The following is a 12,530-nucleotide window of genomic DNA, read 5'->3' as shown; positions in this document are numbered from 1 at the left end:
GTAATCCCCCTTTCTGAGTCTATATCCCTTCCCACATGAACTCAGGGTTTGCCAGGTGACTTGTTTTGACAGAGGTAACACAAGAAGAAACCTGAAAAGTATTTATGCATTGGAGTTTCCCCCTTTTTTCCTGGGATCTTCTAACCACCACCATATGAACAAGCAGGCTTCCCAGGTGGCTCAGTGGTAAAGAACCCACCTGCCAATTCAGAAGCTGTAGGAGATGCAGGCTCAATCCCTGTGTGGGAAAGATCCCTTGAAGAAGGAAATGGCAGCCCACTCCAGTATTCTCACCTGGAGAATCCCATGGACAGAGGAGCCTGGTGGGTTACAATTCACAGGGTCCCGAAAGAGTTAGACATGACTGAAACAACAGAGCACAGAGATCAAGTCTGGGTCCTGGAAATGGTGAGAGACATGTGGCCAAATCATCTTGTTATCTCAGCTGACAATGAGCCAACCACCAAACATGTGGGAACAGCCATCACAGACCATCCAGCCTCAGCCAGGCCAGCCCCCCTTCAGAAGCCCCACTCAGTCAAACCACGAATCGTGAGAAAAAACACATGCTGGTGGTCTTACATCTTTGCCTTTGAAGTGGTTTAGTACACAGAAAAAGCTGACAAACGCACCCCATAAGTGTTAGGAGCTCCTGGTTTATGATCTTATATGTCCCCTTACTCAACCTAGGAAATGCATACATCCACATCATGAATGAATTCATTAGTAGTCCTGGTGAAATATAATTATGTACCCTGGCTCTCTAAGGCAATGCACACCTTGGCCCAAAGAAAAAAGTTCCAAGAATAAAGAGTTTGATGACTTCTACAGAAAATCTTACATTCAGAGGGAGGTTCTGATCAAAGAAATGAGAAAAAGACATGAAGGCAAGAGGTAGACTCTTTTTCAAGCATTCTCCTTTTATCTATCATTTTCTTTTGGCCGAGTCTCACAGAATTGAGATCTTAGCTCCCTGACCAGGGATCAAACCCATGCCCCCGCAGTGGAAGTGCAGAGTCTTAACCACTGGACCACCAGGGCAGTCCCAGTGACAGACTCTTGATTAAGGAAAATAGCATCAAACTCTGAAGGTCTCTCTTGCCTATGCAAATTTCATCACATATATATGGAATATTCTAAGTCCCTTCCCCAGTAGGGTGATGTCCTGGCAAAGGCATAAACTTTAGACTCACAAGGGTTGAATTCAAGTCCCTCTATGTCCTTAAGTCCTTCTAGTCTACTAGCAAGGCTCATAACTTCTTTCCTCATCCATAAAATGAGGGAATTGGACCACATTATTTCAAAATCCTATTAAGTTCTGTAACTCTATGTCTATTACATATAATTCCTAAACCTGCCTGTGTATCAGTGTCACTTGGGAAGCTTTATAAATCCATAGCTCCCAGGCCTCCTTCCTACCAATCTGAAGAGAAATCTAGGAATGTTATAGTTTTGGAAAACCCCAAAAGGTAGTTCTGATGCAAAGCCCCATTTGGGAGCTGAGGTACCCTACAGAAACTTGATCTGCTATTTAGTTTCATATACCACCTACAGAAACATATTTTCCAATGGGAATATGTCTCCAACTTCATAAAAATGGTTAAAGGGAATTGAGGGTTTATTTTACATAAAGTCACCTTAGGGGCACTTTGCTGGAACACATTTATTGCTCAAATATGGAAATTATCTACAGAGTTTTTTATTTCAGTATCTCATAGTACCACCATTTTAAGCATGTGATTTGGTATAATCTTGGCAAAAATGCTTTCCACAGAAACTTTAGTTTTTTTTAATGGAAATCAGTGAAAAAATAATTATATCATGTAAAGATATTTACAGCCACTATCCAGGGAAATACCTGTACAGAACTGCAGGGTAAGATATACCTCAGTGGCACAAACCAAGAGCTGGATAAAACGTACCATCTATACTGATGAAACTATTTGCAGGGCAGCAAAGGAGACCTAGAACAGACTTATGGACACAGGGGCTGGGCTGGAGGTAAAAAAGAGAGGGTGGGACGAATGGAGAGAGTGGCATGGAAATATATACACTAATATATGCAGAACAGACAGCCATTGGTAATTTGCTTTTTGACTCAGAAAACTCAAACTGGGGCTCTGTGACAACCCAAGCAAGGTGGGAGGTAGAAGGGAGGCTCAAGAAGGAGGGGACATATGTGTACCTATGACTGATGCATGTTGAAGTATAGCAGAAACCAATACAATATTGATCACTGGGAGAAATATCAATAACCTCAGATATGCAGATGACACCACCCTTATGGCAGAAAGTGAAGAGGAACTAAAGAGCCTCTTGATGAAAGTGAAAGAGGAGAGTGAAAAAGTTGGCTTAAAACTCAACATTCAGAAAACAAAGATCATGGCATCTGGTCCCATCACTTCATGGGAAATAGATGGGGAAATAGTGGAAACAGTGTCAGACTTTTTTTGGGGGGCTCCAAAATCACTGCAGATGGTGACTGCAGCCATGAAATTAAAAGACGCTTACTGCTTGGAAGGAAAGTTATGACCAACCTAGATAGCATATTCAAAAGCAGAGACATTACTTTGCCAACCAAGATCCGTCTAGTCAAGGCTATGGTTTTTCCAGTGGTCATGTATGGATGTGAGAGTTGGACTGTGAAGAAAGCTGAGCACCAAAGAATTGATGCTTTTGAACTGTGGTGTTGGAGAAGACTCCTGAGAGTCCCTTGGACTGCAAGGAAATCCAATCAGTCCATTCTAAAGATCAGCCCTGGGTGTTCTTTGTAAGGAATGATGCTAAAGCTGAAACTTCAGTACTTTGGCCACCTCATGAGAAGAGTTGACTCATTGGAAAAGACTGATGCTAGGAGGGATTGGGGGCAGGAGGAGAAGGGGACGACCAAGGATGAGATGGCTGGATGGCATCACGGACTCAATGGACATGAGTTTGGGTGAACTCTGGGAGTTGGTGATGAACAGGGAGGCCTGGCGTGCTGCAATTCATGGGGTCGCAAAGAGTCGGACACAACTAAGTGACTGAACTGAACTGAACTGAACTGAAGGGGGAACAAAAGTACCATCTACCCACAGATACACACTGTAGTTGCCTGCCAACCCTCACACTTTTCTCATTAGCAGAACCTATCCATTTCCAGGCAGCAAACCAGGATGAGTCTAGGTCAGTTGTGGACAATCCTATTATTTGCCTTGTCAAAATATGGATTTTTGCAGTGCTTCTTGCAGCTAGGAACAGCTATGTGATCTAGACTACACAATGGGATTTGAGAGCCAGTGAGTTCATGGACTTCACAGAAAAATTATTTTGCTCCTCTATAAAAAGATGATCCTTTTTGTCAGTCAAATCCCTAGGGGCTACAGCAGCCATATGGTGACCATGAGGCATTAAGCACGAGGCCCCAGTGTCCATACCCAGACATGGCAGAATGGAAAATCAGAAAGAGCCTTGATGACATTTGAAAGCCACCACTCTAAGCATGGGCTTCCCTGGTGGCTCAGTGGTAAAGAATCCTCCTGCTAAGGCAGGAGATGCAGGCTTCATCTCTGGGTTGGGAAGATCCCCTGGAGAAGGAAGTGGCAACCCACTCCAGTACTCTTGTCTGGGAAATCCCATGGACAGAGGAACGTGGCACAGTCCATGGTGTCCCAAAGAGTCAGCCATGACTTAGTGACTAATAACAACAGTAGCAGCTCGAACCACAGACCTCCTAAGAGCAGACCTCTTATGATGTGAGACAACTATCTTTGTTGTTCAAGCCACTGTGAGCCTCAGTTTTGAGTACTTGCAACATACATCTTAACTCAATCAGTTTCTAGGCAGAGTTAAGAATAACCTACAGGAGGCTACTAGGCATATTTGGAGTCTGAATTCCATGCCATCACAGTGTAGGGAAATGGCTGTTACCAAGAAAGAGGTATTTCAATAACTGCTTAAGGCTGGCCAAAAGATGGGAGGGAAAGGTGAAGGCAGTTGTCGTTTTTGAGGAGAAATCTTGAAAATGAGAGAAAAGAATGAGAAGGTTTCACATTTATCATCTGATACTATAGCTGGATAGTCTGGATGATGAAAATGTGTGAGAATTCTTTTTTCAAAAAAAGAAAAAAATCTAAGTCAAAAAATTGCAGGAGCCAACAGAACCCGCTTTACACATTCAACAGCATTCATTGTTCTCCCTCACTCCCTTTCCTGAAGGCTCTCTCTGTGATCGTGTGTCCTGCCGGTTGCTCTAGCCCAGAAGATGCTTCATCTCAGATCACATGCACTCATTCTGGCACCAAGGCTGGCTCCTGGTTCCTGGAGCCTGGGTCCCTTTGACTTCAGTGGTGCTTGCTGCTAGTCAGCCTTTTGAGCCCCTTGGGATTCTGAAAACCACTTCAGTATACGTTCTCACGTCTGGAACTGGTTTCTGGGAAGTATCAAGAAATGCAAGAGACAGGGACTTCCTTGGTGGTCCAGTGGCTGGGACTTCGTGTTCCCAATGCAGGGGTTCCATCCCTGGTCAGGGAACTGGATCCCACACACCGCAACTAAGAGTTTGCATGCTATAGCTAAAGATCCTGAGTGCCACAACTAAAGACCCAGTGCAGCCAAATAAATAAATTATTATTTTTTAAAAAATAAAAATAAATGCAAGACACATACTATATCCTCTCTCTCTCCACTCTCATTCTCTCGCTAACACTTGAGGAAATTAAAAGAACCTCTTGGTGTATAGTACATTGGCACATCAAAGTCCCCAAAGGAAAATATTTGAATTTCTCCCATCTATTTTCCTCTCCTGTTCTTTATGCTTCTCAATGAGAAGAAACGTAGAGCTTACATTTTATGTCAACACAAAAGGCCTCCGTTTGTGTGCATTACTTATTAAAGTATTCAGCGATTCGATGTCAAGGTATGTATTATACATACTTTTTTTTTCCTAGGCCATTATCAGCTTTCTTACAACACTATTATTCTTCAGCCCAGCTAATGCTTCTGTCAAAGATTTAGCAACAAGCATGGAAAATGTCAAACAGTGGGGAAGAAACCTAGCTGTTTCCACAACCACACAAAAAGCACGAGTTGTCTTTTATGGAAAAGCAGCATAATTCGAATGGCGACGGATGTTTTATCAGGGGACAGAGTAGTGGGATGCTGTATTTGTCTTTCTCTGCACACCTGAGTCCATCCCCTCTGAATAGGTTCCCTTTCTTCTCTTGCCAATATGCTTAATGAAATAGGGCCTGTGTGGTTAGCGCCGCACCCTCTCCCCAGGTGGTATCTGGCTTGGAACACGACAGAAATCAGCCGAGAAAACTCAGTCCTGTTCTGTCTGCAGAGCAGTGTGATAAGATTTAAGGAGCACTAAAAGGCTCCTCTGGAGAAAAATATTTTCCCAACCTGCTTACCGGGGTGCCTGAAATTACAACCCTTCTGCTTTAAGGCACTGAGAGCCTCCATTAAAATGCAAATATGTTAGGTGAGTTATTTTATCAAACTATCACATCTTAGCTTGAATTAGTTTATGACTTAATTCAAAATCCTGAAGGGATGGGACACAGTTTGGATGAGAGCAAAGACACTACGGGAGTTCGGGATTTATAATGTGTGGCCCAGGGAGCAAGCCTGGGCTACCGGCACGAAGCAGGAGGGCAGAGTACATCTGAAGGCACCAACGGTGAGGCCCTGTGTGAGCACACACGGGAGAGCGCTCTCAGCAGTCACACGTGGGCAAGAAGCTGCCAGCCGCAAACTTCAAAATGATAAACACAGGAGTCACTTTGAGAGAGAAAGGATGTGTGGACACAGGGGGAGTGGGGGTAAAGTTGGGCAGGACAGGTCGGGAGATTGGGATCGACATATATGCCTACCATGTGTGAGACAGAGAGCTAGTGAGAACCTGCTGGATGGCACAGGGAGCTCAGCTCGGCGCTGAGGACCCAGAGGGGTGGGATGAGGGGCCTGGGGGAGGGAGGTCCCCGAGGGAGGAGATGTATGTACACGCACAGCTGATTCACTCTGTTGTGCAGAAACCAACACGTTATAATGCAACTATCAGTTCGGCTCAGTTGCTCAGTCGTGTCCGAGTCTTTGCGACCCCATGGACTGCAGCAGGCCAGGCCTCCCTGTCCATCACCAACTCCCAGAGTTCACTCGAACTCATGTCCACTGAGTCGGTGATGCCGTCCAACCATCTTATCCTCTGTCGAACCCTTCTTCTCCCCCACCCTCAATCTTTCCCAGCATCAGGGTCTTTGCCAATGAGTCAGCTCTTTGCATCAGATGGCCAAAGTATTGGAGTTTCAGCTTCAGCATCAGTCCTTCCAGTGAACACCAAGGACTGAGCTCCTTTAGGATGACTGGTTGGATCTCCTTGATGTCCAAAGGACTCTCCAGAGTCTTCTCCAACACCACAGTTCAAAAGCATCAATTCTTTGGTGCTCAGCTTTCTTTATAGTCCAACTCTCACATCCATACATGACCACTGGAAAAACCACAGCCTTGACTAGACGGACCTTTGCTGGCAAAAGCAACTATACCCCAATTCAAAAAAGAAGCAGCATCAGTGTGCATATGGCTTCATTTCTCCCCGCTTGGACTGGCATTCTTGGTTGGATTGCCTTATCATTTCTTCCCTGTCTGAATGTGCTCAGGCCTCCTACCCACTCCCTCCCAGTGGTTTCAGAGGCTGCATAAAGCCTATGATAGACACTCCCCGTGCTCACCAATACTTCCATTTCTCCCTCATCTGGCCCCCGTGAAGTTCATCACAGCCGTATGACCCACTGTGGTCAATGAAACATAAGCCAAAATGGAATGTGTCACTTCCAGACAGGAGCATTTCAAAACTGAATCACGGTTTCCCCACGATCCCTTCTCTTGCCAAGGTGAACTCTGAAGCACGATGAACTTGAGGAAAGATGCTACAAGGTCAAAGCAGCCAAGAATGGTGGACACAGAAGATAGCTACCTGCTGAGACCTGAAGATGACTATAATTAAGTAGGAATAAGTTCCTATTGTATAAACCACTGATATTCTGGTGTTATTACTTCAACAAAACTTAGCCTACCCTGGCTGATCCATACTCCACAAATAGCACCTCAGGAAATCTCATCCGACTTTCTCTATTACCGTATATTCATTATTCAGTAATATTTGAGCACCTACTATGTGCCAGATAATATTATAGGTGCCCAGGATTTAGTAGTAACAATAAAGTTACCAACAGTAAAGGACCAAGTAAAGTCCTTGGACTCATGAAGGTTATATTTTAGTGAAAGAAGATTATGAATAAAGTTTGTTAGGAATAAGTTTGGCTGAGCATAGCAGAAAACCAACTGAAGCAAATCAGAGGTCTAGTTCCCCCCACGTAAAATAAGATTGTACGCCAGGTCACTTCATTCACGTCTCTTTTTGGCCCTGTGCACTGTAGCCCTCCAGGCTCCTCGTTCATGGGATTCTCCCAGCAGGAATGCTGGAGTAAGTTGCCATGCCCTCCCCCAGGGGATCTTCTTGACTCAGGGATCAAACCCACACTTCTTATGCCTGCTGCACTGGCAGGTGGGTTCTTTACCACCAGCACTACCTGTTGGGTTGTTATGTTAGTTGCTCAGTTGTGTCCGACTCTTTGCAACCCCATGGACTGTAGCCCACCAGGCTCCCATCCATGGAATTCTCCAGGCAAGAATACTGGAGTGGGTTGCCGTACCCTCCTCCAGGAAAGCTCTCAATTACGTTATTATTTATCATCTTCCTGCCTTATTCAGGTCAAAACTCACTCTCTCCTAAAACCTCTCCTCCATACTCCAGCCTTCATTTGTCTACTTTCTCTAACTCATTTTTTATTTACTATTCATAACATATGATCTGCATCTTACAACATGCTGCTCTGTTCTCTAATTGTTGGTATAAGTCTGGCACTTGAATCCACACTAACTGCTGTATGCTAATATAGAAAATCATGTCTCGTCCTAATTCTTCTCGCATGTGCCTGAACTCTTTTCTCCAACTATATATACCAGGAGACAGCCCCCCATATGCCAATTTACACCTCTCCCACATCTTCACAGTAGAGAGGGTGGTGCTGGACACACAATAAAGACGCTCTAAGTACTAGGGTCCTTTCAGCGGGAGAACTCTAGAAATCCTATGCATTGAGGACCCAAATAGAAGTGGAAACAAGCTTCAGAATTGGAACTGACATATAAATCTCTAGTTAAACCAACTTTTCTCTGGGAAGGACCTATGCCATCCTGGGGAGAATACAGTCATGTATTAGCTTCTAAAAGGTCTCCAAACTATTTTAAGAAATAGTCTGATTTATTCAAGATTAAAAACCCCAACACTAACCTGAGCCTCAGGCCTCCTGGGCCAGCTGAGGTACCTAGCTCTCAAAAGATATGGGCTCCTTCAGATCATTAGCCCAGGGCCTCTCCAGCTAGAGAGAGAAAAACTTTAAGCAGACCTGTGAGCCTGCAGAGAAGTTACCCTGCACTGAACCCACTATCCGTGGCTTTGGGGGATTCCCTAAGATGAAGAGGGCTTCGCAGGTGGCGCTAGTGGTGAAGAACCCACCTTCCAACACAGGAGACCTAAGAGACGTGGTTCAACCCCTGGGTCGGGAAGATCCTCTGGAGGAGGACACAGCAACCCACTCCAGCACTCTTGCCTGGAGAATCCCATGGACAGAGAAGCCCGGCCGGCTACAGTCCAAAGGCTTGCAAAGAGTCGGACATGACTGAAGCAACTGAGCACACACACTAAGATGACGAAATGGCCACATCCAGAACCACTGGGAACTCTACAACGTAGAGCAGACTGGTTTGCCCATCAGGCAGCCTCTTGGCACATCCTCTTCATACAGCTAACACTGCTGAGGCACGGTAGAGACTGGGATAGAGAGCCAGTCAGCAGCCAGACCGCCAGAATCCAAACCCCAGCTCGGCCACTCACTCCATGTGGCTTCGAGCTGCTTTACCCAATCTGTGCTTGTTTCTTCATCTGGCAAGTGGTACCTATAACAGCCTCTGAGTCTTCTGGTGGTTATAAGCATTAAAAGGTTTTAACTTGTTACAGTGTTCAGAACAATGCCTGGTTGTAAACATTATGCAAGAGTTTGTTAAATAATTTTTAATTGTTCTTATTTATGTGTGTACATAGGTATGCACACTGAGCATTTCTAGGAAATTTCTAGGAACTGAGAAGACGAAGATGAACAGAACTCAGGCTTTCCTCTTGCGAAACTCAGTTTATTGAATAGATTTAACAGCTCTAGGAGAGATATTAGCAAAGTGCTGGGAAACACAGGGGAGGGGGTGACTGACTCTGTTGTGGAGGGGCGCCCAACAGGAAAGCCTACCCAAAGCTGGAATTTGAAACTCAGTAAGATTCAAGGCATAGAATTCAAGGATATAGAATAGTCCAGACTGCTGCTGCTGCTGCTGCTAAGTCTCTTCAGTCGTGTTCGACTCTGTGCGACCCCAGAGACGGCAGCCCACCAGGCTCTGCCGTCCCCGGGATTCTCCAGGCAAGAACACTGGAGTGGGTTGCCATTTCCTTCTCCAACGCATGAAAATGAAAAGTGGAAGTGAAGTCGCTCAGTCGTGTCTGACTCTCCGACCCCATGGACTGCAGCCTACCAGGCTCCTCTGTCCATAGGATTTTCCAGGCAAGAATACCAGAGTGGGTTGCCATCGCCTTCTCCGAATAGTCCAGACAGCAGTGACGAAAAACGGTAAAAAATGGGGTGGGCAGAGGAGGCAGGAGCCAATCCCAGAGCAAAGACACCTGGAGCCAATCTCGCACACCTGGAGGCCCTTCAGGAGTTTACAGCTTGAGTAACGCAGCCAGTCTGTACTCCCAAAACCATCATTTTCACATTAATATGAAGAATGGAGTGGAGCAGGAGGAGAATAGAGAAAGGGACAACAACTGGAAGAAGCCAGAGGAGAAATAATGAGGCCAGAGCTGGTACAGGTGCAACGAGATAAGAGGAAAGAAACAGCAATCTCAGGGTGCATGACTGAGCAGACGTGTGAAGGCCTGTTTGGGATGGAAGAGAGAAGGAAGGCTTAAGGGGTTACTCCCACCTGGCCAGCTCTGATCCCGGGATGGAGGAGGTGCTATCAGCTGAGAGAGGAATGCAGGGGACAGAAGAGATCTGGGGAGAGGGGAACACAATAAATCCCATTTACAAGGATTCGGAGGCATCCGTAATGCCCACTGTGTGTGACTGACTGTGTGTGTGTTAGTCGTGCAGTCATGTAGGCTCTGTTTCCCTGGGGACGGTAGCCCACCAGGCTCCTCTATCCCTTGAATTCTCCAGGCAAGAATACTGGGGTGGGTAGGCATTTCCCTCCTCCAACAGGCAGCTAGAAGCCCAGGTCCAAAGTTGAGCAGCGAAATCACAAACAGAGATAAAGAGCTGGGTGGGTACCCCTGCACAGAGGTCCAGGTTAGAATCAAGGCTGTAAGTAGTAAGGTGGCCAAAGGAGAGAGACCAGACTAGGGAAAGAGCTGGGACAGAAGTTGCCTTAACTTTAATATGGGCTCAGTGATCAAAAGCAACAGGAGAGACAGGGAGCATGAGAAAGGGGCATAGAAGCTGAGACTCACAAGACCTTGCAAAGATATGACACCACGCTGGTGCTGGCATCACAAACCCGTCTGACCTCACGTGCACTGAAGAGGTGTCTGTGCTGGTCACCGTCCACTCCTGGGTCCATCAGCTGCTCTTCCCGGTTCAGCCTGACTCTGACAAACTACATTTCTCAGGCTCCTTTGCCAGCTGGCTTCCTGTTAATTTCTGGCAAAGAGAGGCACCCAGACGGAGACTGGGAAGAGGAGGACAGTAAACCTCAGGTTGTCCTCTTCACTTTTATTGTCCACCTCGGACCCCAGCTCTGCCTTCTGGGGCTTTTCTGCAGATCTGTGCTGCTGGTTTCCTCAGGTCTGGGAACGTTCCCTCCTATTTCTTCAGTCCCTCCAGCTGTGTGTGGGTGGGGAGGAGCAGCTTGCTGCTGTTGCTCGTCTCTATGTCATCTCACCAGCCCACTTGGGTTTTCAGTGCTTTCAGCAGCTCCTAACTAGTTCCTGAATGGATTCCCGCTATAGAAATCACTGGTGCAGGCTCTTCACTTCTTGCGGATCCCTGATTGATAAACACGTACTGATAATACATCATTTTCTCTCCCCATAACTTATTTTGGGCTTCAGAATCCTATTCAGGCTGGGATTATCCAAACTGATATTAACAGAGCCTTCAATTTAAAAATTACAGGGGAAAGTAATTTCAAAAAGGCAATAGATGAAGATAAAAGCTGAAATAAATACACTGTAAAACATAAAGCTGTAGAATGATAAATTAGTTCAAATGTTGGTTTTTTGATAAGACTACTAAAATAAACAAACCTCTGACAAATATAATTAAGGGGAACATTTTTAATTAGAAATGAGAAAAGAGATAGGACAAAATACAGAAAATAGATTTTTTTTTTCTCTAAACCCAAAGAGAATGTTATACACACTTGTAGGCAAATAAGCTGAAATGTTCCATAAAATGAATAATTTCTAGAAAGATACAGATTACTAAAAATAACTCAAGAAATATAAATCAGAACAGAATAATAAGGAAGAAATTGAAGAAATTATTTGATAACAACCAAAAAATGCAGCTTGTCCCAATGTTTCCACCAGAACAATTTTCATTCTTTTAAGAAACACATGGTTTCAATGTTGTATAAAACATCCAGAATGCAAAAAGAGGTAAGACTATGTTAATGTCCATTAAGCAAGCATGATCTTCTTCCTACACACAAAAAGAAAATTATAAGCACATATCACAAGTGAGGGGCTTCCCTGGTGGCTCAGTGGTAAAGAATCTGTCTGCCAATGCAAGAGACACAGGTTCAATACCTGGCTCGAGAAGCAAATGGCAACCCACTCCAGTATTCTTGCCTGGGAAATCCTATGGACAAAGGAGCCTAGCAGGGCTACAGTCCATGGGGTCGCAGAGTTCAGCTGAGCACAGAATCACACATCACAGGTAAATATGGATATGAAAAGCTTAAATAAAATTCTCCCTAGGAAGCTTGTTCTACCATAATGCTTTAGAGGGGAAAATATGTTGGGTGTTTTGTAGGGTTTTTCGGTAACAGCTTCACTGAGATACAATTCTTATGCCATTTGTTGTTGTTGTTCAGTCTCTAAGTCATGTCTGAATCTTTGCCACAAAAAATATAAAATACTTCATGAATTTATCCTCGCACAGGGCCACTCTACTCTTCTCTATGTCGTTCCCATTTTAGCAGATGTCCTGCTGAAGAGAGCACAGGGGATGATCACTTTATAAGTTATGTTGAAAGAAATTATGATAGATGGTCACTTTGTACATTATAGAAATAAACAACCATTGGACAGAACTAGTATAACTAAAATCAAAGGGCAAATACTAGAGAAAATCTTTGCAGCAAATCTTCATGCCTATGTTGTGCTTATTATTATCAATATGCTTGCTTATACGCATTGATACCAAAACATGAAGTCC

The 12,530-nt window shown here is 44.8% G+C and overlaps 1 pseudogene; it reads right to left on the bottom strand.

The window, feature by feature from the left end:
* Positions 1-12,216: 12,216 nt before the first annotated feature.
* LOC120859705 lies at positions 12,217-12,313 on the bottom strand (annotated as a pseudogene).
* Between the last annotated feature and the right edge of the window lie 217 nt (positions 12,314-12,530).

This window comes from Oryx dammah, unplaced genomic scaffold (genome assembly GCF_014754425.2).
Source record: "Oryx dammah isolate SB20612 unplaced genomic scaffold, SCBI_Odam_1.1 HiC_scaffold_2, whole genome shotgun sequence".
Classification (NCBI taxonomy): Eukaryota; Metazoa; Chordata; class Mammalia; order Artiodactyla; family Bovidae; genus Oryx; species Oryx dammah.
Note: the sequence above shows the minus strand (reverse complement) of the source record. Positions and strands in the feature narration are given on the sequence as shown.